Below are 27,363 nucleotides of genomic sequence, written 5' to 3'. Positions count from 1 at the left end.
GGTCTGCAGGTGAGCCGCCAGGGAACCGGAGTCAGACTAAAGAAACAGTGCAATCGACTAGGCGGGGGCTCCTGGTGCTGTTAACTTTTGCGCTGTTTCCTTCCCTCGCGGCTCAGTGTCCAGAGCTCAGTGAGCTCAGCACAGAAACTTTTCCTGGCTCCGACCACACTGATGTGTCATGCTGAGTGGTGGTGTTTCAAAACAACACAGATTTATTCTCTTACAGTTCTGGAAGTCAGAAGTCCCAGATGGGTCTCACCGGGCTGATACCAAGGTGTGGGCAGGGCTGGTTCCCTCTGGAGCCTCCGGGGCAGAATCTGTTTCCTGCCTTTTCCAGCTTCCAGAGGCTGCCACGTTCCTTGGCTTGTGGCCACATCACTCTGACCTCTGCTTCCGCAGTTACACCTCCTTTTCTTTCCCTCTTTAAAAGGATTTTTTTGCTGTGATAAAATATGCATAACAAAATTTACCGTTGCAGACATTTAATAGTTCAGTGGTTCTGTACAATCACATTGTTGTGCAACCACCACTACCTACTTCCAGAACTTTGTCATCTCCCCTGCCAGAAGCCCTGTCCCCATGAGACATAGCTCCCCATTCCCCCCCAGCCCCCAGGAACCTCTAATCTGTGTCTACGAATGTGCCTCTTCTAGAAGGGTGTTTCCTGTAAGTGGATTATACAGTATTTGTCCTTTTGTGTTTGACTTATTCACTGAACATAATGTTTTCAGAGTTCATCTGTGTTGTAATGTGACAGAATTTCATTCCTTTTTATGGCTGAATAATCTTCCACTTTATGTACACACCGTTTATACCACATTTTGTTTATCCGTTTATGTTTTAGTAGACACTGGGTTATTTCCACCTTTCGGCTGTCGTGAATAATGCTGCTGTGAACATTGCCCTACGTTGCCTGAGTCCCTGTTTTCAACTCTTTTGGGTATAGACCCAGGAGTGGAATTTTGAGATCAGATGATAATTTTGTGTTTAGCATTTCGAGGAACCACCAAACTGTTTTCCGCAGCAGCTGCACCATCTCGTGTTCCCACCAGCGGTGCACGAGGGTTCCAATTTCTCCACATCCTCACCAACACTGACTGTTTTCTTGTTTTTGCTGTTGTTGTTTTTTTACAGCTGCCATCCTAATGGGTGTAAGGTGGTATCTCATGGTTTTGATTTGCGTTTCCTGAATGATCGGTGGTATATACCTTTTCATGTACTTATTGGCCATTTGTACATCTTTGGAAAGTGTGTGTTCAAGTCCTTTGCCCATTTTTAAAATTGAGTTGTCTTTTTGTTGAATTCTAGGAGCTCTTTATATATTCTGGATACTAGACCCTTATCAGATATGTGATTTGCAAATATTTTGTCTCATTCTGTGAGGCACCTTCTCACTCGCTTGAGAGTATCTTTTGAAGCAGGAAAGTTTTTAATTTTCATGAAGTCCAACCTATATATTTTTTTCTTTGGTTGCTTATGCTTTCAGTGTCATATCTAAGAAACCATTGCCTAATCCAAGGTCACAGAATGTTTCTTCTGAGAGTTTTATAGTTTCAGCTCTTACATTTGGATCTTTGATCGATTTTGAGTTGATTTTTGTCTGTAGTGTGAGGTGGGGGTCCAGCTTCACTCTTTTGCACAAGGATGTCCAGTTTTCTCACCACCGTTTGTTAAGATTGTTCTTTCCGTATTCAGTGGTCTTCGCACCCTTGTCAAAAATCAATTGACCATATGTGGGAGGGTGTAGTTCTGGGCCCTCTGGTCTACTCTATGATCTGTGGGTCTGTCTTTATGCCAATACCACACTTTTTTGTGTGTGTGAGGAAGATCAGCCCTGAGCTAACATCCGTGCTAATCCTCCTCTTTTTGCTGAGGAAGACTGGCTCTGAGCTAACATCTATTGCCAATCCTCCTCCCTTTTTTGTTCCCCCAAAGCCCCAGTAGATAGTTGCACGTCACAGTTGCACATCCCTCCAGTTGCTGTATGCAGGACGCGGCCTCAGCATGGCCGGAGAAGCGGTGCGTCGGGATCCAAACCCGGGCCACCAGCAGCGGAGCACGCGCACTTAACTGCTAAGCCACGAGGCCGGCCCCACACTGTTTTATTACTGTACCTTTGCAGTAAGTTTTGATCCTTACTACATGGGAACTTACCTCATGGGAAGTGTCCTTGTTTTTTAAGATTGTTTTGGCTGTTTTGGGTCCCTTGAAATTCCATGACTTTTAGGATGTTTTCTGTCCTACAAAAACGCTGTGGGGATTTTCCTAGGGAATGCATTGAATCTGTAGGTCACTTTAGGTAGTGTTGTCATCACTCCAGGTGCCTCGGCCCCCTCCTCCCACCTCAGGGCTCCGGCTCCAACATGCACATGTGGCCTCCCGGGAACACGGAGCCTGGCCAGCGTGGGCATGACGTTATTAGGATTTTAAAGAAGGTCTTTATTCAACATGTTGGAGCCACAGTTTTTCTCTATAGGGAAAAAAAAAAATCACAAAAATGAAGTAAAAGTCTTTGGGAAAATGTGAGTTATAATAATATATTATAAATATAAACATAATAAGATATATATTTGCACCACCTTTGTGTCCTCCCCTGGCCACCCTCGCTGAAGGGCTGATGTGGCACGCTGAGTGTGGGAGTGGTATAGACATGTCAGACCAAGCGCTGTCACAGGAGCAGGTGAGATCCACTTGCCCTGGGTGCCTTCTTGAGTCCCAGCCCAGCCCCTGGTCAGGGCCTTCTCTCTGGGTCAGCTTGGCAGCTCACGATTCACAGCAAACATGAAGTCTGTGGGCAGGCCGGTGGCAACGCTGCACATCTCTGGGGCGCTGGGCTGAGCGTCTCGTTTTGTCCCCGTTCCCACAGAGGCTCAGGCAGAGCCTGGCTTCACCGTTGCCTGCTCTGCTGTGCCTTCCGAGCACAGTCCGCTGACTGCAGAGGGGCGACGGCCGTGGCCCCCGGGGTGCAGCATCCACTGAGCGTCCTAACCCTGACATGCAAAACCCCAAATGTTCCTTTTTTCCAGTAACTAGCATTTGGGGGATCATTATATTTTATACTACTTGAATCAAATACATATTTCTTTAAAAGAAAAAAAAGTTTAATGATTTAGGATAAATATTTTAAATGAAAACAATCATGACTTATTAAAAGCATTGTCTTCGGGACGTTCTCTAATTTTAGGGACGTTTTCTTTATCTGGCTTTTCTTGTTTTTTTCAATCCTGCCTTTAATTGACTTTTAAATATCTCCAATCCTGGAGAGTTCATCTTGAAAGTGCTTGCTTAAGAATGGCATTTCGTGTCCCTGGTCTTGATTGGAGGAGAGGAAATCAAGAGTAGAGCCAGAATGGGTCCCTACGCCCGGCTCCCTGCACAGTGACTGTCTCTGCACCGGAGCTCGGTGACCTTCAGCTCAGCATGACCTTCAGCAGGAGGCTGAGGACCAAGGGCACAAACGGAGGGGGGTGAAGAGATCCAGGGCCTTCTCCGCAGTTTCCGAAATTTGGTCACGAGATGACTCAGGGTGAGTCATTTCTTGGAGGAGACGCCGTTCATGGGAAGAGGTGAGAGTGGGGGCAGATCAAGCAGTCGCGAGAGGCGGCGAGCTCCTCGGGGTTCACCTGCTCCCCCAAAGCTCTGTGAGAGGCGTGGAGGTGGAGAAGTGCCTGGAGTGGCGGGCAGGGATGGGAGGCGTTTCTCTCTTTGTTCTTTTTAAAGTGAGAAAAACATTACGAAATGTTTTGGAAACTGTTCTGTCTTGTTCAGATAGGATTGGGGGGGTCAATAAGACGGAAAGTACGGCACTTCACAAAACATCTGGGAAGAGGCAGCCCTGAGGAACTGTCGGTGTTCTGCACTCAGCGATCACGAGTATCTGAAATGACTCCACGTGAATCCCCCTGTGTCACTGGAGGCTGTAGAAGGGTGACGACGGCGGGAAGCTGGCTTTGTTGCACATTCCCTCTCCCTCCTTCCTTCCCTCCCCCAGAGGGAAGTGGAGAAGATGAATTTGGAGATCAAAGCACAGAGCAGAGGAAGAGATAAGTCCTAAATAAGAGCCACCCAGGTGAGGGTGCAGGTGGGAGAGGCGGGAGAGGTGGACTCAGCCTCCTGACTTCTCTTTCCTCCTCCCGCAAAGGTGTAGAGTGAAGTGGACTCAGGCTGGAGAGTTAACTGTTCCGTGGTCCTGGGGCAGGACCACCCGTGACTGCAGAGAGGGCAGTGCGACATGACCTGTTTTTAACACGAGCCTGAATTTCACCACACAGCCCAACTTCTCCTAAAGGTTGGGTGGAGGACCACAGCTGCCCTGATGGGGTGAAGCCTGGACATGGGGCAAGGTTGTGCGGGCAGGTGCAGCAGCCCTGGCCTGGGTGCTTCTTGCTCTGAGGGCAGCGGGAGGCAGGGTTACAACCCGAGGGCGCCCATTCCAACTTGTGTGGATGGATGTGAACGAGTATGGATGGTGGGAGAGAGCAGATGAGGCCGTGGGGCCGAGGGGCTGCCCTCCTCATTCCTGAGATGGCAGAGAGCCGGGTCATGCCCTGTCGCCTCACTGTAGTTCACCCCTGTGACTGTTCCAGATGCTTCATGCATGTTGACTGTTTAACCACCAACATTCCTGAGGTCAGTGCCCTTAGGAGGACACTGAGCAGAAAAGTTAAGGGATCTGCCCCAGACTCTGTGGGGACTGCCCAGTGGGTAGACCCCACGTCCAGGGTCTTGTGCTGGGAGTGCCCTTCGTCAAGCTCGCCACATCCAAGGTTCCTGCGCCCCCTCCAGCCCCAACCCCCACGTCCCCATGCAGCTCCGTCAGCAGCACCTTTGACGTGTGTCTCCTCCCCCACCTCACACGTCATCCTGAACGGCCGACCCTCCTGCACTGCCTGTCTTCCTGCCTTGACGCCCGGAGGTGGCTTGGGTTGGGTTCCCTGAAAGCAGAGCTCCAGACTGTACAGATGTGGAGGAAGCAGACAGGGCAGGGAAGCCGCCAGCCCAAGGCCAGCCTCAGCCCAGTCCCCAGGGCCCTAGGCCGTGATCCAGGGGCGGCAATCCGTGCCCCCACATCAGAGGTTCCTCAGCTTTGCAGCCCCAGGGACGGGGGTGTAACCCTGGCATTTCTGGAGGAGGGGCTTCTGTCCCCTGAGCGTACAGCTTGAGCTTAATGTAATGAAAATGATTATTTTTCCCTGTCAGTGCCTATTTTCAAAAACGAGTTGGTTTCATCATTTCTTCCAATCATGACGATGAGGGATTTTCCTGGCATTGTCTTTTTTAGCATTATTGTCGACTCAGTGTCTTGAGTCCCCTGCAAGCAGCATTCCTCGAGATGCTCGATCGTCACCACGTGGGCCACTCTGGCTGAGTGCCCTGGCTCTACAGGGAGGGCCAGGAGTCTAAGAGAACGGTGCCACCCTCAAAGGAGCGTGGCGCCCTTCCAAGGAGGCCGAAGTAGGGGTCCGCCTGGGTGAGCACTCCCACCACTGCTGCAGGAGCCCCGGCGTCTGACACGTTAATGAGCCGTTTCCAGTGCTGGGTTGTGTGCGTGTCTAGTCCGTCTAGAACTAGGGTCAATAGACGAGCGGTCAGGCTGAGGAAGGGGATGGCTGGTGACCTGGCTCAGGCCATCAGGGCAGGCGCCTGCTTTCCTGATGGTGCAGGTATGACGCACACGACAGGTCAAGGTTTCCAGATGTGGGATTCTGTCACTGCGTGACGGCCGCCCACAGACCTCGGAGGTGGTCACAGGCCTGCCCCCAACTCACCTGTGCTGGAGGCCTGGCCGCCTGACGGGCTTTCCTCTGATGTCCCCGCCCTGAGGGCCTCAGCTGGCGCCGTGAGCGGGGTTCCGAGAAGGCAGAGCTGAGAAAGGCATGAGAAGTGTGCAGGCAGCGCTGTGCCCCTTGGCTGGGCCTTCCCCTTCTCTCACACACGGGCATATCTGGCAACTGGGGTCTGACTGCTGCCCTCTTGCTCGTCTGCTGCTCCTCGTCCCCAAATTGAGGGCCTTGTCACAGGCTTTGGTGAAAGCACCCCTTGTGTACTCGGCCTGCTGACCCTGAGCAGATTGCATCCCCCTGCCAACCCTGCGTCTCTGGTTGGCCCAGGGACTCCCACCCCTAGAGGTCAGTGCTAGATGACCTCTGACCTCCGGGGGCCGCTCTGGCCCTGGCTTTGCTTTGTCCTGCGGCTGAGTCTGACCTAGAGGGGGTTACCGCCCCTGAGAGTTTCTGGGAGCTCTGATCTGTGGCCTTGTCATGTGGTCTCTGAAGGCTGAGGGCAGGACAGGCGGGCATACAGGACGGTCCAGGGCTGGCAGGCGGGGAGACGCACCTGCCTGTCATCACTGTTCCCTTTCCGGGGGACTCTAGTTGAAACGCACATGGGTGTCCCTTCCCAGGACTCTGTGTCCACCTCAGCTGTGTGCACTCAGGGTCCCTTCAGGCAGGCATGGCCCCACACGGGGTCTCCACACCCTGCTTTTCTGTCACCATGGCGAGCTCGCAGGCTGTGTGTGTGTGTACAGTGCACGTGTGTGCCTGCACGTAATTGGTTGGTCATTGCTTATCGGTGTTCTGGTTATTTTGGAGATTACTTGTGGAGATTAAGTAGAAGCAGATTTAGGATAAGGGGTGCACAGTGCGCGTGCGTGCCTGCATGTATGTACTCTGCACATGCGTGCCTGCGCGTGTGTGCACAGTGCGGGTGTGGCCTACACGCACGTGCACCCTGCACGTGTGTTCCTGCGCGTGTGTGCGCCATGCACGTGTGCCTGCGTGCGTGTGTGCGCCCCGTGCATGTGTGCCTGTGCACGTGTGTGTATCCTGCGCATGCGTGCCTGCTCAGGTGTGTGCAGTGCAGGTGTGGTCTGCGCGCATGTGTGTGCAGTGCACAGACAGTTGTGTTTCCCTCTGGAAAGCCACAGAGTCGGTCCCTCTGCGCCGTCCCGGCCAACACGTGCTAATCCTGGTGGCTCACCCACTGGGCGTTTGTTGGGCCCGTCATGAGCCAGGCACAGCTGGCCACCGCAGTTAGAGCAGAGAACAGGACGGACATCCCTGCTGGCCGTGGGGAGCATGCCGCCAGCGCCTGAAGGTGAACAACTAGGACAGTCTGGTTGGTGCTGAGGACAGTGAACGGGATACACTGACCATCTTGTGGACGTGACCTTGGAGCCTCAGACAGCGAAGTGGGGGCAGGGGTCTGGGCCGGAGGCACCTTGCTGCTGGGCTGACCTCTGGACCCAGAGGGCAGGGCTAGGCCACCAGGAGGCTGTACTCCCACGGTGGGAGATCTGAGCAGGGCACTCTCAGGGCCTGAAACCCCCGTCCTGTGGGGGGTGCTGGTGCCTGCCCAGCTAAGCTTCTGGCTCCCACGCCCAGCCCTGTCCTCTTCAGGGCACTGCCCCGCTGAGCCCAGCCCAAGTTCCCAAGCCCCAAAATGGGAGCAAAATGGAACGGTTGTTCTGCAGCACCTGCAGCCAGCTGTGACAGCCACTCCCCCTCTCTGTACCCTCAGCTCCCACCACCCCAGGCGGGTTTTTGAACCAGGAAACGTGGTCAGATGGCCTCTGTCTATGTGGGATGGGCGTGAACAGAAGGATTGTGTGAAAACTTGTGAACTAAGCTGCTGGCGCTGCAGCGCGTTGTCATTGAGGCAGAACCTGCTCTCGTGGACTCGCTCCTTGGCCTCTGAGTCCAGCCACAGCTGTCTCCATCTTACATCGTCCCCAAGCGTTTTCTGTGCTGGCGTGAGATAGCCCAAGCAGCACAGACCACAGGGAGCGCACATGCTGTGTTTATGCGTCCATCGCAGGAAAGCCTGTGGCAGAGGCTCCCGGCCCCCTTGGGGTGACGTCATGAGAACGTGAGGCCACGGGGTGTCGACACAGCACACACGCTACTAGGAGGGGTTCTCTGGAAACGGAGCTGCTTTTGAAACTTCTGTAAACCCTCTGATTTCTCTTTCATTTCAGGGGGAATACCTCTCAGTCCAAGTGACTTCACATTTAATTCACAGGTGCCAAGTCACTTTTATTTCAAGTCAGTCTCAACTTTCTAAGTGAAATATTTAAAAAATTGTGTCCAGTGCCGTAACCTGCCCCTTGGTGGCTATAATGTTTTCTTGCTTCATCCTAGTTAGTAGGCTACTTTCCAGGGCCCAAGTCGCTGGGAAACGTGCTGGTCAGCATCCGAGAGCGGAGATGCACATCGGTCACCCTGAGCCTTCTCTTCCTGTTCTCTCTGCTTAGGATTCGGGATTTTAAGGCCTGTCTGAAATTTTATAAATGTGTATTATTCGGTTCATTTGGGAGCAAGGTTTCAACGCCTTGGGCTCATCTTTTTTTCCATAGAAGAGTATTGTAATAAAGCATTAAATCTACCCTCTGTCCATCTCCCAGGTAGTTTCAGAAATAGCAGATGGGCCTGATCCCCAGTCCTGGTGCACCTCAGTGGTGACGGATCATGTGGGCGGGAAGGAGCAGTGGATCTGACTGCATCCTCCCAGGTAACCAAAGCACATGTGTTGGTTTGAGACATGAAGGGGTAGCCGAGCCTTTCATCCTCTATTCTGCAGTACTTCCAGAAAGTTCAGCTAAACAAACGCCCCGCGTGCCCTGCTGGGAGCCTTTTCCTTTAGGGTCCACGGGATGGGGGACCATTGTGGACCAGCGTGCTGGCCTGTAACAGAACATTGACTTTACCGAGTGTGCGTCTACATGGGCCTGTTGCTGGGATTCCTTGAATAAATGCCATGTTAGAGCAGTTCCTCCATGTTAGTGCAGTGTCCTCCAGCAGCTCTCAGACATTCATCAAGCTTAATAGAACCTGGCATACTCTAGTCCCCTTTGCACCTTTTCTGAAAGAGTTGCTGGCAAATCTCCCTGGAATTTCGAACGATTCTTCCATCAGCCAAATTAGAGTTCTAAAGTGGATAATGTTCTTTTGGGATGTGGAGGTTTCACTAAGATTCAGTCTGAAGTTCCGATGCCCTAGGTGCACAAGGCTTCTTCAGAACTCCTTCCTTGTGGAGAGCTACACCGGGGAAAACGCAGTCAAGTGCGTGTGCTGGGGCCAGTGGGACGGGGAGGAGGCCTGCTCTGGATCTCAGGTGACACTGTCATTTTAGGGTCAATGTGCAGCTCACCCACCTCCTAGGAACATCTCCCCACCCACACCTGGTGTGTGCCCGCCTTCTGGGAACATTATGATAAACTCTCTACACAGCCATACAGGAGAGACGGAGGCAGCCCAGGCCATCCACACGTGCCCAGCTGACCCCCAGTGCACAGGCTGCACAAAGAAGATGCAGGAGGACCCAGCAGAAAGTAAAACCTGGAGCAGACTTAAAGTGGTCTGACTTTGAGATCCCTCCCAACACGCACACACAGATCCATCACCAGAGGTGGAAGCCTTACCTGCCGGAGGTCCTTGAGCATGGCTCTGGTCAATCGCTGGCTCACTGAGCGTGCAAGCAAAGGGCTGCCCCTAAGAAGCAGGCTGCAACATAAAAAAAGAACGAAAAATAAAAACTGAGCAGAGACATCAGCAGCCACATACCACAGGTTCCACAGACATGGACCAGGTAAGCTAATAAACAGACAGCAAGATAAATGACCCTCAGTAACAATCCTCTGGGAGGGAGGGAATCAGAATCTAGAATTGCTATGATATGTATATAAAGTGTCTGGTTTTTAGTACAAGAATAAAACTTTTTTTATTTTGCAAAGGAATGAAGAAAGTCTTCCTCTTACCCAGGGAAAAGGAGCAGCAGAAGCTATCACTGAGTGGGTAACTCCACAGGCTCCAAAGCGACTACTGTAATATTTCAAGAATTAAAGGAAACAGTGTTTGAAAATTTAAAGGAAAGTATGATGACAATGACACAAGAAATAGAATCTCAACAGAGAGATGGAAATCATTAAAACACAACAGAGGGCTGGCCCCGTGGCTTAGCGGTTAAGTGCGCGCGCTCCGGTGCTGGCAGCCCCGGTTCGGATCCCGGGCGCGCACCGACGCACCGCTTCTCCAGCCGTGCTGAGGCCGCGTCCCACATACAGCAACTAGAAGGATGTGCAGCTATGACATACAACTATCTACTGGGGGCTTTGGGGTGAAAATAAATAAAAAAAATAAATCTTAAAAAATAAATAAATAAATAAATAAAATAAAACACAACAAAGAAATTCTGGAGTTGGGAAGTGCAATAACTGAAGTGACAGGTTTGAGGGAGGTGCTCGGTGGCATATTTGAGGCAACAGAAGAAAGAGTCAGCACTGTTCTTAAGAGTGAAAACGGGAGGCAGCCCCACGTGCAGCCCTGGGGTCATCCAAATGAATTGTGATGCATCTGTGTGCTGGAGTGCTGTGCAGCATGGTGACTCAGCTTTTGCTGACACAGTGACAGGCTGCTGACAAGTCAGTGTAAAACTGTTTGAATCCCAGATGGAGAACTCCAATACTGGACTTGAGTTGAAAACTAGATGCCTGCCAGTCCAGCCTCCAGGGAGGGCAGACCCCAGTGGGAATGCAGCAGGAGTCAGGCTGTGCTTGCGGCCACCCAGGGCTGCACAGGGGTCCAGGGGGCTGGGTGTGTGTGTCAGCTGCCACGCCCGCTCCACGTCCCTCACCCTTGACCCAGCCTTGCTCTGCCCCGGGGCCTGCTTCACTGGCCGGCAGAGGAGGCACTCGAGCCTGGATTGCGAGCACATGCGATAGCTGTACTTTTATTAAGCAGATTTCCCTACGCACCTTTCATCTTTGAGATCAAGAACCAAGTCCTGTAAGAACGTGTGTTTGGCTCAAAAACCCAAGAACGCAGACTTCTGCTACCTGAGAAGTGTTTTCCCAGCGTGTCACCTTCAGTGTCTCCCCCAACTCATCTCGGCCAGCAGTGGGCAGGCCGGTGCAGTCTCCTCCGCAGGCTCAGATGAGAACAGCATTGTGCGAAGGACTTGAGGTGGCGTCTGTGGCTTGGCCCTTGGAGAGTTTGCTCTAAACACGAAGTGGAAAGTGATTTCTACCTCACACCAAATTAATTCATGTTGAAATGCGTTAATTAACTTGAACAGGGTGAGAAAGTAATACCTAAATATTTTTTCTAATTTGCAGAATAGATTTTAAAAATGAGGCTGGTGATTTTCATGTCATTTCAAGCACTGATATTTCCTGGATAAAAAACTAAAAAGCTGTCATTAAGAAATTTCTAGAATATTCTTGTCTTGGTGCACACAATGAGACAATTTCTAAAATATTGTCATCTCCCGTTTTTTGCTTCAAAGGTGATCAATATGTGGATTTTGGGGCACTTACCTTGGAGGTTATTTGACTTAAGATTGACTAAAATAATTTAAAAGCATCATTCATCAAAATGATTGCATCATAGAAAATGAAAGATGTGCAGTGTAAACTTGCACTTTGTGGATGGAAGGAAGAGGCCCACTAGTGACAGCATCTGGGTAGGTCTCTGTCTGCAGTCTGCTTTGTGGTGAACACCAGCATCGCCAGCCGACTTGAGTCTGATCCCTGCAGAGCAGCACCAGGATAGCAGTGTCGAAGCTCCCAGCAGCACATGGAGACTTCATCACACTTGTCTCCTTGCTACGCAGGGAGCTGCTGGGCAGGGGGTGGGGAGGAGCCGGCTGGCCCTGGAGCAGTCAGGAGCTGACCATCAGCTGGGAGAAGAGCCAGCAGCTGTGGAAAAGACACATGTGTGCAACTGGGAAAGGTCGGCCATGGGTCTGTGCTGAGTGGCTCACTGTGTCTTGACCTAAGTGCTCTTGACACGCATGGAATCAATAGCATTCAGAGAGGCATTTTTACCAGGACTTCCTTCCCCCTTTAAATAGCCCCTCTAGGACGGCAGCACATGTGTACATGCACACACACTCATACGCACAGACACACACACTGATGCACACACACGCATACGTGCAGATGAACACTGATGCACACACATACATGCAGAAACACTAATGCACACAGGCACAGATGCACACACGCATATGTGCACACACATGTGCACACATGCACAGATGCATACGCACAGACGCACACATACATATGCGCAGACACGCACAGATGTGCACACACATACGTGCAGACACACACTGATGCACACATACATACGTGCAGACACGCACAGATGCTCACGCATACGTGCAGACACACACAGATGTGCATAGATACACACACAAGCATATGCGCAGACACACACATAGATGCGCACACACACACGTAGACACACACCCTCACACCCACACGGCCCACACAGCCCCAGATCCAGTGCATTATGTTTGAATTAGCTGAGTCTCACCACCCTGCAGGTGTGCATGCTCACATTCTCTCTCTCTCCCTCTTGCTCACAAACACACGTGCACGCTCCACACACAAACACCAATGTGCACAGCCTGCCGTGTTTGTTGAAAAGACTGTCGTCTCCTCATTGGATTGTCTGAGCACTTCTGTTGAAAAGCACGTGGACATATATGTGTGGGTCAGTTTCTGGACTGTTCGTGGATCTGTACGTCCCTCCCCACGTCGATCTCCTGATCCCTGCAGCTGCAGAGTGAGTCTCCATCATGTTATGTAAGTGCGCCAACTTTTTTCTTCTTTTGTAGAAAATATTGTCTGTTTTTTCCAGTTCTCTATAAATTTAGACCCAGCTTAATTTCTATGAAACACCTGTGATTTTGAGATTGCAGTGACTGTGTAGATCGACTGTGAGGCTGCTGACATTGTAACGATTTCACCTAGGTGTTCTTTAATTACTCTCAGAATCATATTCTAGTTTCAGGGTTGTGCACCTATTTTATTAAGTTGATCCATAATATTTAATATTTTTGATGCTATTCTAAGTGGTATTGTTTTTTAACTTTCTATTTCCAACTGTTCATTGCTAGAAATGAATAATATATAGAAATACTGTTGATTTGTATATATTGGTCTGGGGTGCTGTGACCATGCTCAACATACTTGTTAGTGTGGTAGCTTTTGTGGATATTCTGTTATCTAAGTATCTGTCAGACTGGGTAGAACTCCAGTGCGATGCTGAGGAGTAGTGGGAATGGGCTTTCTTGCCGTGATCCTGATGCAGACAAAGCTCTCAGGTTCTCACCCACGGGGAGATGTTGGCCGTCATCAGGTTGAGTAAATTCCTTTCTCTTCGTATTCTGAGAGGCTGTACCTTGACTGGGTGTTGAATTTTACCAAATGCTTCTTCTGTGTCTTTTGAATGATCATATGACTTTTCCCTTTATTATGGTAAGATGGTAAATTGCATTGACTGACTTTCAAATGTTCAACCAAACTTGGGTGGTAAGGTAATCACCACATGGTCAGATGTGTGTCTGGATCAAATAATCGCAGTTTGATAAGAGCGTTTGCATCTGTGCTCAAAAGGAATGTTGGTCTGTGGGTCCCTTGTGGTATTTATGTCTGGTTTTGGTTTCAAATTAATGCTGACCTCACAAGAGGAGTTGAAATACATTCCAAGGAAGCTTATGTGAGGTTGTTATTCTTTCTTCCTCTAATGTTTGATGGAATGCACCAATGCCAATGATAGTTTTATATTGTGAATTCCAGTTTTTAATACATACAGGGCTATTTAGATGTCTGTTGCTTCTGAGTTGTTTTGTAATTTGCATCTTTCATGGAATTTGTCCATTTTTCTGAGTCATTGACTTCATTGGCATCAACTTGTTAATAATGTTCCCTTACTGCCCTGCTAATGTCTTAGGATGAATAGTGATTTACCTTCCTTCATTCCTCATGTGGATAATTTGTGTCTTTTAGTTTGATCACATAAGTTAGAGATTTGTCAATTTATTGATTTTTTTCAAAGAATCAGCATTTGGTTTCATGGGTGTTCTCGTCTGTTTTCTGTTTGGGTGTCTGCTCTCACATCCATCGCGTCCTTTCTTCTCTTTGCTTTTCTGTCTTCTTAAGGTGGAAGCTTTGATTTGAGCTGATTTGAATCACTGATTTGAGACCTTACTTCTTTTCTAATATAAGCATTTCAAGCTATAAAATTTTCTCTAAGTATTATTCTGGCTGCATCCCATAATTTTGATACGTTGTTTTCATTTGGTTCAAAATATTTTCTAATTTTCTTATGATTTTTTTTTTGACCCTTGGGAAATTTAGAAGTGTGTTGTTTTAATTTCTAAATGTCTCAGGTCCTGCCCAGGCTGGCAGCTGCACATGGCAGCACCTTGAAGGCAGTCAGAGCTCAGTCTGTCCTCAGGGCCTCTTCGTGGCCCAGTTGTCCCACATCTTCAGAGGGACGCCCACCGTGTCATGTCAGAACTCGCTGCCAGCCCCTTCCTGCCCCCTCCCGTCGGCCCAGGCCTTTCCCGCTCCTGCGGGCCTGGTCTGGTCAGCACAGCAGGCAGCATGGCCCTGCCTGTCAGCCTGTGTTCCCTGGTCCAGCGCCTCGGTTCCTTGTGGAAGGCACAAAACAGCAGCCAGTGCAGGGAGGAGAGAGGCTTGCTGGGTCCATGCCTGCCCCAGGCCTGACGCTCTTCCGATACTGGTGACGGCCCTGGCTCTCTGCTGACCAAACTTCTTCCTTCTGGCTAGAGGTGACTGCTGTTCCAAATCACTCTTTGGCACCTCCATGCATTTCCTCTGCTTATTTCACGGGTCTGCATCACTAAAGATGGATTGAATTGTTTTGCATACAGATACTTAGTTCTAGCCAACAGAAGTATAACCACAAATGTAAGCCAAAATGGAATTTAAAAATTTTTAGTAGTTACATTAAAAAGGTAAAAAGAAGCAGATGAATTTAATTATAATAATATATTTTATTTAAGCTAATATATACGAAATATTATTTCAGCATGTGATCAATATAAAAATATCAGTGAGGTTTTTTTTTTTTTTTGGTGAGGAGATCAGCCCTGTGCTAACATCTGCCAATCCTCCTCTTTTTTTTTTTTTTTTTTTTTTGCTGAGGAAGACTGGCCCTGGGCTAACATCCGTGCCCATCTTCCTCCACTTTATATGGGACGCTGCCACGGCATTGGTTTGCCAAGCAGTGCGTCAGTGCGCGCCCGGGATCCGAACCGGCGCACCCCAGGCCACTGCAGTGGAGCATGCGCACTTAACTGCTTGCGTGACTGGGGCGGCCCCTCAATGAGATGTTTTATGTTCTTCTTTTCATACTAAGTCTTCAAAGCCCGGTGCATGTGGCACTCACAGTCCATCACTGGACCGCTCGGCTCACGCACTCGGTGTGCTGGGCCCCGGTCTCTTTCCTCTGGTCAGGCCCACGGCCGAGTGGAACAGCTGAAATGTTCAGCTGTAAAGTCAACTTCCCAGAAAATGCCTCTGGAAGCTCAGTTTTTGCTTTCTGATAGTTTCCAAATAACAGTGTGAAATCAGGTTGTCCCCATGGTCAGGGGAAGTTGTGGGGCACATTCGTTGGGACTGATGTTTTCTGTTTGCTAGAAAATGCTGGTGTCTAGAGAGCCTCAGGGCCTTTCTGTGGTATTTGTTGATGTGGAGCCACCTGCCTGGAGCCACGCCACCAGCCTCGCTTCCGGGACCTTCCAAAACGCCTCCAAAAGCACCAGAATGCTGGTGTGCAAAAGGCAGGTTTCAGAGAACTGCGCTAAGCCACTTCAGAAGGTTCATGCTGGAAGCTTCCATGCTGGTAGCAAAGATTTTGTTAAAGACTTTTTAAGTTTGTGTCTGCGGTCAGGCCCAGCCCCTTCAGCTGCAGGCGCCCGCTGATCAGATGTCTGCCGTTAGACACTGCAGTTCCCGTTTTTAGGGTTTCACGTGAGTGGACCCGTGTGTTGTGGCGGCTGCTCCCCTTCACTCGGCAAGTGTGCCGATGCTGATCTGTGCTGTTGCCCGTATCAGCAGGGCCCGAGCGCACGGTGTGGATGAACATTGGAGTTGCTTCCAGATTTTGTCTGTTTCAAACGTTCATGGACTGGTTCTGTGTGGACATACGTTTTCGTCTTTCTTGGGTACCTAGTGTATGGAAGGTCTAAGCACCTGCTCGACTGTTTGCAAGGTGGTTGTCTGTTTTATGGTCCCTTCTGCAACGTGTTAAGATTTTCACTGGGTATCGTCAGTCTTTAATTTTCACGTTGCTGAGGGTGTAGTGTATTTCATTCACTACAGTTAAAATTTCATTTCCCTGTCTCTGGCGTCTACCAACTAGATGCCAATAGCAACGTCTCCTCCCCTCACCCCTCCACCCCTCCCCCAGGTGTGACCACCAAAAATGTCTTCGAACATTGCCAAATGTCCCCTAGAGGGGACACTGGAAATGTTACCTCACGTGGAAAATGGGTCTTTGCAGCTGTGATTCAGTTAAGGATTTTGAGATGGGGAGATTATCCTGGATTATCCGGTGGCCTTAAATGCCATCCTAAGTGTCCTTATAAGTGGGAGGCAGGGAGAGATTTTACACAGAAGAGGAGGCGGCCATGTGATGGAGGCAGAATCAGGGAGAGAAGATACCATGCTGCTGGCTGTGAAGATATGGAGGGGCCAGGAGCCAAGCAGTACTGGCCGCCACCAGAAGCTGGAAGAGGCGAGGCCCAGGTTGTCCCCTGATGCCTCCGAGTGGAGCGTGGCCCCCTGACACCTGGCTTTCCTGCTGTAAGCCTCCTTCAGAACTTCTGACCTCCAGAACTGTAAGAAAACACATGTCTGTTGTTTTAAGCCACTAAATTTATGGTAATTTGTTACAGCAGCCACAGGAAATGAACACAATTACTGAAAGACATTAAATAAGACCTAAGTCAATGGAGAGATTCGCCACGTCCACGGGTTGGAAGACTCCATGTTGCTGAGAAGTCAGTCCCCAAACTGATCTGTGTGTTCACACAATCCCAGTGAATATCACAGCAGGCTTTGTCTAGAAATCGTCAAACTCATTCTAAAATTTGTTAGACATGCAAAGGATTTAGAATAGCCATGATACACCTGAAAGGAAGGACGAAGTAGACAACCAATACTACCTGATTTCAAGACTGATCGGGACAATGTGGCATAAAGACAGAAAAGTGGGTCAAAGAAACAGAAAAGAGTCCTGAAATCGACCTGTGCACACACAGCACTTTTTATAAAGTGCAAATGCAGTTCAGTGGAGACAGACATAATCTTTTCAATGGATGGTGCTGGAACATTTGGATGTCCTTATGCAATAAAATTGAACTTCAGATACCTCACACCATATACAAAAGTTCACTCAAAATGGATCCTAGCACTAAATGTAAAACTTAAATCTATAAAACTTCTAGAAGAAAACATAGAAAAAATCTTTGTGAACTTGGGTTAGGTGAAAAGTTCTTGGATAAGACCCCAAAATCACAATCCATAAGAGAAAAAAATGTGTAAGTTGGACTTGATCAACATTACAGGCTTCTTTGACAGACACTGTTAAGAGAATGAAAAGACAAGCCAGGAGGCTGGGAGAAAATACTTGCAAACCATATCTAATAAAGGACTCGTGTCAGAAAGTGAGAGTTCCGTGGACCTCTCAAGACTCAATAATAAGAAAACAAACTTCCCAATAAAAAATGGGCCAGTGATTTGAACAGACGCTTCATCGGGTAAGGTATACGGCTGGTAAATTAGCTCAGCATCACCACTCCCTGGAGAAATGTAAGTCCACAGTGAGGGACACTCCATGCCCGCTGCCGCGCCTGCCACAGCTGGCCCGAGTACTGTGAGGAGTGGAGCTCCTGGGACACCCACACACTGCTGGCAGGACTTGAAGAGATGCAACCACCTGGAAGACAGGTCAGCAGTTTTTTTAAAAGCTCATCATACAGGGGCCAGCCCGGTGGTGTAGTGGTTGAGTGCGTGCTCCGCTTTGCTGGCCCGGGGTTCGCAGGTTTGCATCCTGGGTGTGGGCCCACACACTGCTTGTCAGGCCATGCTGTGGCGGCGTCCCACATAAAATAGAGGAAGATGGGCACAGATGTTAGCCCAGGGCCAGTCTTCCTCAGCAAAAAGAGGAGGATTGGCCTCAGATGTTAGCTCAGGGCTGATCTTCCTCACATACAAACACAAAAAAAGCTCATCATTCAACTACCATTATCTCCAGCCACCCCCTCATGGGTATTCACCAAGAAAAACGAAAGCGTGGTCCACAGAGACTTACTGCAGGTGTCCAAGGCACAGACTGGGAACCACCTGCATGTCCCTCAACAGGAGAATGGAAAGAGTATGGTCTTGAGCAAAAGTGTGGTACTGAGTCAGGAGGCCGTAAGTGTGGCTCCACTTCTATGAGATCCTAGGAAATGCAAGCTCATTTATTTGTGGTAGAAAGCAAATCAGTGATTGCCTAGGGGTGGAGGCTGGGAGACGGCTGGGCATGAGGAAGCTTGGAGGTGGTGAGCAGTTCGGGAGTGTGTATATAGGTCAAACTACACACTTTAAATATGTACAGTTTATTGCATGTCAATCATACCTCAATAAAGCTGTAAAAAAAAAAAAAAACATTGGAGTCACCCTTTATATAATCTGGGGCGCTGACAGTGGGCAGCTAGGTATGTGGTCTTGAGCTTGGGGGCAGTTAGGGATGAGCGGTCAGTGCTGATGGGATCCCAGGGGAGAGTCTCTGGAGCAGAGCTCCGGAGACCCCAACATTGGCGGTCAGGGTGGAGCAGCGAGGCCAGAGCCGAGCAGGGAGGTCTGAACATGGAGGGCGCGTGTCGTGCACTGCATATTCTTGTCCCCCCAATTCCTGTGTCAGAGCCCTGACCCCTTAACAGGATGGAATTGGGAGGTGATTAAGGTCAGATGAGGTCATGAGGATGGGGCCCCGTGACGGGATCAGTGCCCTCATGAGAGACAGCAGAGCTCGCACTCCCTCTCCGCCGGGTGAGGGCACAGTGAGACGGCAGCCGCCTACAAGCCAGGAAGAGAGGCCTTCCCTGACCCCCACCCTGCTGAAACTGAGCCCAGACTCCAGCCTCCACAGTGTGAGAAGAAGGCGTTTGTTGCTGAAGCTGCCAGCCTGTGGTGTTCTGTACAGCAGCCCAAGCAGCCTGAGACGGAGCACGTGCACAGAGCCCATTTGTATTAATGAAACAAAATGTTAAGTTTCGAAGCCCAGGAGCCGAGTGAATGTTGGTCGTTAAAATTAGTGGATGTTAGTATCGCACACCCTGGTCATTCGATAAATTGTCATGCTGCTGACGCTGGGAATCTGGTCTGGGCGATACCTTGGCTGGTAGCGAGGCGCCCATGCTTGATGGGGAAGTCACTGATGCGCATGCAGGAGGCTGTATCCCTGTTCCCGGTGTGGGGACCTCAGCCCTTGGGGGCTTCTCAGACCTCGCCTGGCTTCTCCCAGGGGCCCTCCCAGGTGTCCCTGCCCGAGGAGGGTCTGGACAGTAGGCCACTGGACTGGCGAGTGTGGAAGTTCCTGTCCTGGGCTGAAGAGGGTGGGCAGCATCCCTGTGCACCAGCATTGCCCCCTGCGCCCAGGGATTCCGCCCAGGTCCCCTCTGATTGGATCAGAAGTGAGTGGGACTTAGGTACCAGGGTCTTCAATCCTGCAGATCCCCTCCTGCCAGGGTGGGGGCCTGCCCTTGAGGCGGCCTGCCAGGGGCCGGTGAGAAGCAGAGTGTATGTGTCTGTGTCTATGTGTGTGTGTGTCCGTGTAGGTCTGGGTATGTGTGAGAGCATGCCAGTGCGTGTGGTATGGGGCTTTTCAGGCTGGAAGGCTCTGCCCCTTGTGCCCGGGGCTGTTTGGGGCTTCCTGGGACCCCTCCCTCCTGGGTGCTGCCATCCTCTTCCTCCTCCTCCTCCTCCTTCCCTGCCTCGGGCTCTGGCCTAGACGATCAGTGGTGACTTGTGACGGCCGAGGGGAGGGAGGCGGGGGCCTGTCCCATCTGTCTTCTGCCCCCAGAATGTGGAGGGAAGAGCCCTGCATTCTGGTCTTGAGCTGTCGCTGGCAGTGGGAACCTCCAAGGCCCAGACCGGACACGTGGCTGCCTGTGGGCAGATCCCAGAGCAGCCGGCAGGCCCCTCTCTTCCAGGGCTGGACCTGTGGAGGGCAGAGGAGGCACAATAGTGACCGTGCTGAGGAACCGGCCCTTGAGTCCTGCTGCCCTGTCCGACGCTGGGGCCTGGCCGACTTGACATGGGGGCCGAGGGCTGGGAGGTCTGCCCTGGCCACTCGGGGCACCTGAGGTGAGTGCAGAAGCCGCCCACACTGGCCATTTGTGGAGGAAGGCCGCTTTTCTTCTGAGACAGTTTGGGTTGAGATTTCCTGTAATGGGTCACAGCGAGTTTCAGAGGCAGGATACGCTCCGTAAGCCTTCAACACCATCTCCCGAGGGCTCCACGGCGTCCACAGGCCAGCTGGCCCGAGGCCAATGGGGACAGGACCTGGGCACCGTCTTCCCTCGGGCCTCCCTGCTCTGCTGTGGACGGGCAAGGAAGGAGAGCCGGCCTCTTGGCGCTGGGGTCCTGGGGGCTGAGTGGGAGACCTGTGTGCCCAGAGCTCGGCTCACTTGGCCCCACCGCAGTCCCAGCTCACTGCCTGCTGGGCGCCCGCCGTGCTACACTTTCCACATCAGAGTAAAACACGGGATTAGTTCACATACAAATAAATCACAGTTTAAAGGGAGACCAGAACTGAGAGTGGCACGTTCTGTGAGGGCTGTTGGAACCCTCACAGGTCCTGTCTTGCTGGAAACCACAACTGAAACTGAACACCCAGCACGTCCGAGCTGCCCCGGTTTGCGCCTCTCCCGGCTCAGCCAGCGTCTCAGGGCAGACCTGCTCCAATGCCCCCCTCCCCTGGTCTCCGAGAGGACAGGGGACTCCGTTGTGCCTGGAGGCGTGTTTGTAGAAATCACCGGCATCCCTCGACTGCCCTGCCTCGTTTCTTCCCTGTGTCCTCAAAGAGAAACTCCACAAATGCAGTTTCTCCCCAGTCGCCTGGGGTCAGCATCGTTTCCACAGAGGGACGTGGGGCTCCAGAGTGAGCAGAGAACTTGAGGGGCCAGGCTTCTGCGGGGAGACCGTGTTCACCCCACGGAGCCTGGGGCTTCCCTCAGGATCCTGCTCCAGAGGCCCCTGTGCACAGAGACATCCCCGAAGCTGGTCTCCCCACAGCAGCCCATTTCCCCTGGTCGGTCTTCATGTCGGCCAGTGTGACGGCCTGGAGAGGCTGTGGGTCGCTGCGTGGTGTGTGTGTGCGAGTGTGTGTGTGTGTGTGTGCGAGTGTGTGCCCGTGTGAGTGTGTATGTGGGTCTGTGTGTGTGTGTGTGCATGTACAGCCGTGTGTATCTCTATATAGTGGGGAGCATGTGTGCATCAGATTTTTGTCTTTTTGGAAACAGATGCTCTCTTCTAGGCTTTATGATGTCTGGAAAAACCATTTAAAATCAAAAACGTTTACTTTTGAGAAAAATTAACATATGGTCAAATTGACTGTTTTTTCCTTTTTGGTGTATAGCTCTAAGTTTTTTTTGTTTCATTTTGGTGAGGAAGATTGGCCCTGAGCTAACATCTGTGCCCATCTTCCTCCATTTTTTGTATGTGGGACACCGCCACAGCATGGCTTGATGAGCAGTGTGCAGGTCTGTGCCCAGGATCTGAACCCATGAACCCCAGGCTGTCATAGCAGAGCGAGCGCACTCAGCCACTACGCCACTTGGCCAGCCCCAGCTCTGTGAGTTTTAGCAGAAGTGTATAGATTTGTGTAACCACCACAGCCTGGCTGGTCTTGTGTAAGATGGTGATAAATGTCTGGGCGTCGTGCTTCACCGGCCCAGCAGTCCGCGTGTACCTCATCCCCAGTGAAGTGCCAGTTATGAAGCGGCATCAACAGACAGGAAGCCGTCAGTGTTTCCCACTTCAAAGAGAGCCCAGTGACCGATGTGACAGAGATTTACTGTTTTCAAGAACAGCTGTAAAATGGTGCTTGATGTGGAATGGACGAGCGTTGGGCTAAAGGCGGAAAAGATTTCAGAACCACGGAGGCACGCATCAGGCTGCGTGGTTCACAGCGAGACACAGGTGCGAGTTACACTGTCATCGCTAGTGAACGTGTGAGCCAACTGGGAGAGCCCAGGGAGCTGCTGTGAAATCTGACATTGAAGCAGAGGCGTGGAAGAGGGGCATTTTGCTCTGTGGCTGATGAGCTTGGCAAGTGTGCGAGGGTGGCGGGCCTGTCCTGAGTGACAGTGTGTTGCTGCAGGTTCAAAAACCACATCCAAATACTCACAGAACTCGGAGAAACACTTCCCAGGCACAGAGGCGTGCGGAGTCTGTTTCTACTTTGTTCCGAGCTTCTGTGATGTGCTTGCTCACAGCCTCGTGCTGAGTGAGAAACCATCCGTGATTCTGGGTTCAGGTTGGAAGTGACCATCTGGCACATTCTCACAGAAGTCACACGCTTATGCCGTGCCCATGCCCTGTCACTGGCACGAGTTCAGAAATAAAGTAAGATGGGCCGGCCCCGTGGCTTAGTGGTTAAGTACGTGCACTCCGCTGCTGGCGGCCCGGGTTCGGATCCCAGGTGTGCACCGACGCACCGCTTCTCCGGCCATGCTGAGGCCGCGTCCCACATACAGCAACTAGAAGGATGTGCAGCTATGACATACAACTGTCTACTGGGGCTTTGGGGGAAAAATAAATAAATAAATAAAATCTTTAAAAAAAAAAAAAAAGAAAGAAAGTAAGAAAAGAAACACCTGGGTGTAGAGACCCCCAGGCCCAGCTATCCACCAAGCAGGCTGGACACGGATAGTGGACGGGCAACACCTTTTTGTCATCACTATTCACTTTAGATGTTCGTTCATTAGGGAGACGAAGCTCACTCAAGAAGTGATTAGAGCATCCCCCGCAGGCTGCCGGCTTCTGTGGCCCCGTATTCTGGGCCCAGGGGTGCCGGCACAGCCTACTGTCACTCGAACAGAACCCCTGGCCCCCAGCCCGGCTCCTGCAGACCCAGCTGACTATCCCAGGCAGGCTGACCCTGAGCAGGTAGGGAGATGGAAGGTCCTGCTTATGCCCTGACGGCCACTGCAGGCCTGTGGGAGCAGGTGGACCCCAGGGAGCAGGAGCAGGAGCGTTCTAGAAAGTGTGAGTTCCAGACTCTCAGGATAAAAGAGGTCCCTGAGGAAGGAGGAATTGCAGGTCAGGGAAGATGGTGGGAGGAGAGGCCGGGTAACGTCCACACCTGTGAGTGCCCAGCAAGGAGACACTGTTCCAGAAGAAACCTAAGGACAGGGTGGTGAGGACAGCAGGCGCTAGAAGCACGTGAGCACTCGTGTTTGTGTGCAAACGCGATGGTACAGACTTTGTAGTTTGTTTCCCAGAGTGGAAAGCCTAAAAGGGAACACACTACAAGTTTAATTGTTGTTTTCCCTCAGTGGTACAATTAGGGATTGAAAATGTTTTCGGAAAACAAAATTAATGATTCCATTCATAAAACTTTTTTAGTGTTTTCTTTATAAATAACCTTTCGTATTGAGTATAAAATTATAATTCTATAGTTACATATATTTTTCCCCTAAAAATTTTTCCTCAAGGTGGAACTAGCTTTTTCTCTGACTATGAAAATAATCTTGCCTTTCTTTTTAAGAAATTCAGAAAATACAGAAAAGTGTAAAATGAGTCACGTGATCTCGCCCGACGTGTGCGTGTTCTATGGAGTCATTCCAAGTGTTCTCGTTGTTGTCTGCGTACAGTCTGCTCGCTAGAGCAGTCTCCTTCAGCTTCAGCTCCTGTCTCGGGTTCTGATCTTGGCATTTGTCATATATACAGTGGTTCTAACAGCATTATTGAGATATAATTCATACGCCATAAAATTCACCCTTTTAAAGTGTACAAGTCAGTGTTTCTAGCATGTTTACAAAGTTGTGTGACAGTCACCACTATCCACTTCCTGAACCTTCATCCTCCCAGAAATAAACCTTGCTCCATTAGCAGTCACCCCCTCGCCATCCCACAGCCCCAGCCCCTGCCACCACTCATCCACTTTCTGTCTCTGTGCATTTGCCTGTCCAGACGCTTTATATAAATGGGACCATGCGCTATGTGGCCTTTGTGACTGGCTTCCTTCACTCAGCGTGACGTTTTCAGGGTTCGTCCACATTGTAGCGTGTGGGACTTCATTTCTTTTTATGGCCAAATAATATTCCATTGTATATTGATGGGCAGTTGGGTTGTTTCCACTTTTTGGCTGTTATGAAGAGTGCTGCTGTGAGCGTTTGTGTACAAGGTTCTGTGTGGACGTGTTTTCAGTTCTCTTGGGTGTAGACCTAGCAGTGGAATTGCTGGGTCACATGGTGACTCTGTGTTTAACCTTTTGAGGAACCACCAGGCTGTTTTCCACGGCAGCTGCACCTTTACCTTCCCACCAGCAGTGCCTGAGTTTCCAGTTTCTCCACAGTCTCCCTGACCATTGTTATTATGTCTTTTTTATTATAGCCATGGTAGTGGGTGTGGGGTATGTTATTGTGGATTTGATTTGCATTTTCCTGGTGACTAATTAATGATGTTGGACATCTTTTCATATGCTTATTGACCATTTGTATATCTTCCTCAAAGAAATGTCTATTCAGGTCCTATGCCCATTTTTTAAAATTGGGTTGTCTTTTTATTGTTGAGTTGTAAGAATGCTTTATGTATTCTGGGTACTGGACTCTTATCAGATATGTGATTTGCAAATGTTTTCTCTTGTTCTGCAGGTCATCTTTTCACTTTCTTTTTTTTTTTTGCGGATTGGCCCTGTGCTAACATCTGTTGCCAATCATCCTCATTTTCCTTTTTCTCCCCAAAGCCCCAGCACGTAGTTGTATATACCAGTAGTAGGTCCTTCTAGTTCTTCTATGTGGGACGCCACCTCAGCATGACTTGATGAGCGGTGAGTAGGTCCACACCCAGGATCCAAACTGGCGAACTGTGGGCCGCTGAAGCGGAACCCATGAACTTAACTGCTACGCTGCGGACCGGCCCTCACTTTCTTGATAGTATCTTTTGAAGCACAAACTTAAATTTTGATTAAGTCCAACTTATCTGTTTTTCTCTTTGGTTCTTCATGCTTTTGGTGTCATATCTAAGAAACTATTGCCTAATTCAAGGTCATGAAGACTTACCCCTGTGTTTCCTTCAGAGTTTTATAGTTTGAACTCCTATATTTAGGTCTTGATCCACTTTGCCTTAATTTTTGTAGATGGCGTGATGTAAGGGGGCAGTTCTGTTCTTCTGCATGTGCATGTCCAGTTGTCCCAGCACCATTTGTTGAAGAGACTTCTCTCGCCATCACATTGTCTTGTCACCCTTGTTAGAAATCAGTTGGTCACAAATGTGTGGGTTTGTTTTGGACTCTTAGTTCTGTCCTCTGATCTTCACATCTGTCCTCCTGCCAGCACCACACAGTTGTGAAGACGGTAGCTGTGTAGTCAGTTTTGAAATAGGGAAGTGTGAGTCCTCCAACTTTGTTCTTTTTGAAAGTTGTTTTGGCTATTCTGGGTCCTCCTCTACATTTCCATATGGATTTTAGGATCAGTTTATCATTTTCTGCAAAAAAAAAAAAAAAGGCAGCTGGGATTTTGATAGGAATTATGTTGAATTTGTAGATTAATTGGAGAGTATTGCCATCTTAACAATATTCAGTCTCTCAGTCCATGAAAAAGGGATGTCCTTCCATTTATTTAGGTCTTTCATTTCTTTCAAGGATGTTTGTAATTTTCAGTGTATAAAACAGGCTTTCACTCTTCGTTAAATTTATTCCTGAGCAGTTTTTTGATGCTGTTGTAAATGAAACTGTTAATTTCATTTTTGAATTATTCATTGCTAGTGTATAGAAATATACTTGCGTTTTGTATATAGGTCTCGTATCCGGGAACTTCACTGAACTTAGTGCAGATTGTGTGTGTGCACGCGTGTGTGTGCGCGCACATTCCTTAGGCTCTTCTACTTAAAGGATTGCGTCATCTGCAAATGGAGAGTGTTCTCCTTCTTCCTTTCTAAACTAAAAATAAAATGCCTTTTATTCTTTTCTTTCCTAATTGCTCTGGCTAGAACTTCCAGCACAATGTTGAGTAGAAGAGGTGAGAGCAGACATTCTTATCTTGTTCCTGATCTTAGGGAAAAACTTTTAGTATTTCACCATTTTAAGTAAGATATTATCTGTGGGGTTTTTTGTAAATGCTCTTTATCAGGTTAAGGAGTTCCCTTCTGTTCCTAAGTTGACTAGTTTTAGCATGAAAATGTGTTAGATGTTGTCAGATGCTTTGTGGGATCTGTTGAGGTGACCGTGTAGTTTCATCCTGTGTTCTATTAATGTGCTGTATCACATCCACTGATTTTCATGTGTTGAACCATCCTTGCAGTCTGGGGATAAACCCCACTTGGTCATGGTGTAGAATCCTTTTCTACGGTGATGGACTCGTTTGCTAGTATTTTGCTGAAGATTTTCGCAGCTATTTTCATAAGGGATATCGGTGCATGGTTTTCTGTGATGTTTTGTCGGCTTTTGTCTTGTATCAGAATAAAGCTGGCCTCGTAGAATGAGTTAGGAAGTGTTCCCTCCTTTTATGTTTCTGGAAGAGTCTTTGAAGGATTGGTGTTAATTCTTTAAACATTTGGTAGAATTCACTAGGGAAGCCAAGTGATGCTGGGCTTTTCTTTGTGGGAAGTTTTCCTACTACTCTTTCAATCTCTTAATGGTTATAGATCTATTCAGATTTTCTATTTCTTATTGAGTCCATTTCAACGGTTTGTGTCTTTCTAGGAATTTGTCCATTTCATCTAAGCTATCTGGTCATCATCTATATCCTTTTATGCTATTTCAGCTTTTTCTTTCCACAATTAAAGCAGCGTGTATACTATTAATTTTCACATGAAGCTTTACCATCAAAGGCGTGAGGGAGCGCTCCTTATTAAACACAGTCAGTGGACATTATCCCGGGAATAGGTCCTGGGGTAGGAATGAGCAGTATCCCGGGAATAGGACCTGGATGGAATGAGCATTATCCCGGGAATAGGACGTGGGTGGGAATGAGCATTATCCTGGGAATAGGAGCTGGGGGGGAATGAGCATTTTCCTGGGAATAGGTCCTGGGGTAGGAATGAGCATTATCCTGGGAATAGGACCTGGGTGGAATGAGCGTTATCCTGGCAATAGGACCTGGGTGGAATGAGTGTTATCCCGGGAATAGGACCTGGGGTGGAATGAGCATTATCCTGGGAACAGGACCTGGGTGGAATGAGCATTATCCCAGGATAGGACCTGGCTGGGAATGAGCATTATCCCGGGAATAGGACCGGGGTGGAATGAGCATTATCCCAGGAATAGGTCCTGGGGTAGGAATGAGCATTATCCCAGGAATAGGACCTGGGTGGAATGCACTTTATCCCAGGAT

The 27,363-nt window shown here is 49.5% G+C and overlaps 1 protein-coding gene across 5 annotated transcripts in view; it reads left to right on the top strand.

Annotated features, from left to right (window-relative positions):
• The window catches only part of QTGAL (queuosine-tRNA galactosyltransferase), a 135,156-nt gene that overhangs the window by 76,241 nt on the left and 31,552 nt on the right, over positions 1-27,363 (top strand). The window lies entirely within an intron of this gene.

This window comes from Ceratotherium simum, chromosome 16 (assembly GCF_057802395.1).
Source record: "Ceratotherium simum simum isolate JZ-2026a chromosome 16, ASM5780239v1, whole genome shotgun sequence".
NCBI lineage: Eukaryota > Metazoa > Chordata > Mammalia > Perissodactyla > Rhinocerotidae > Ceratotherium > Ceratotherium simum.
This window is presented reverse-complemented; position numbering and strand designations above follow the sequence as displayed.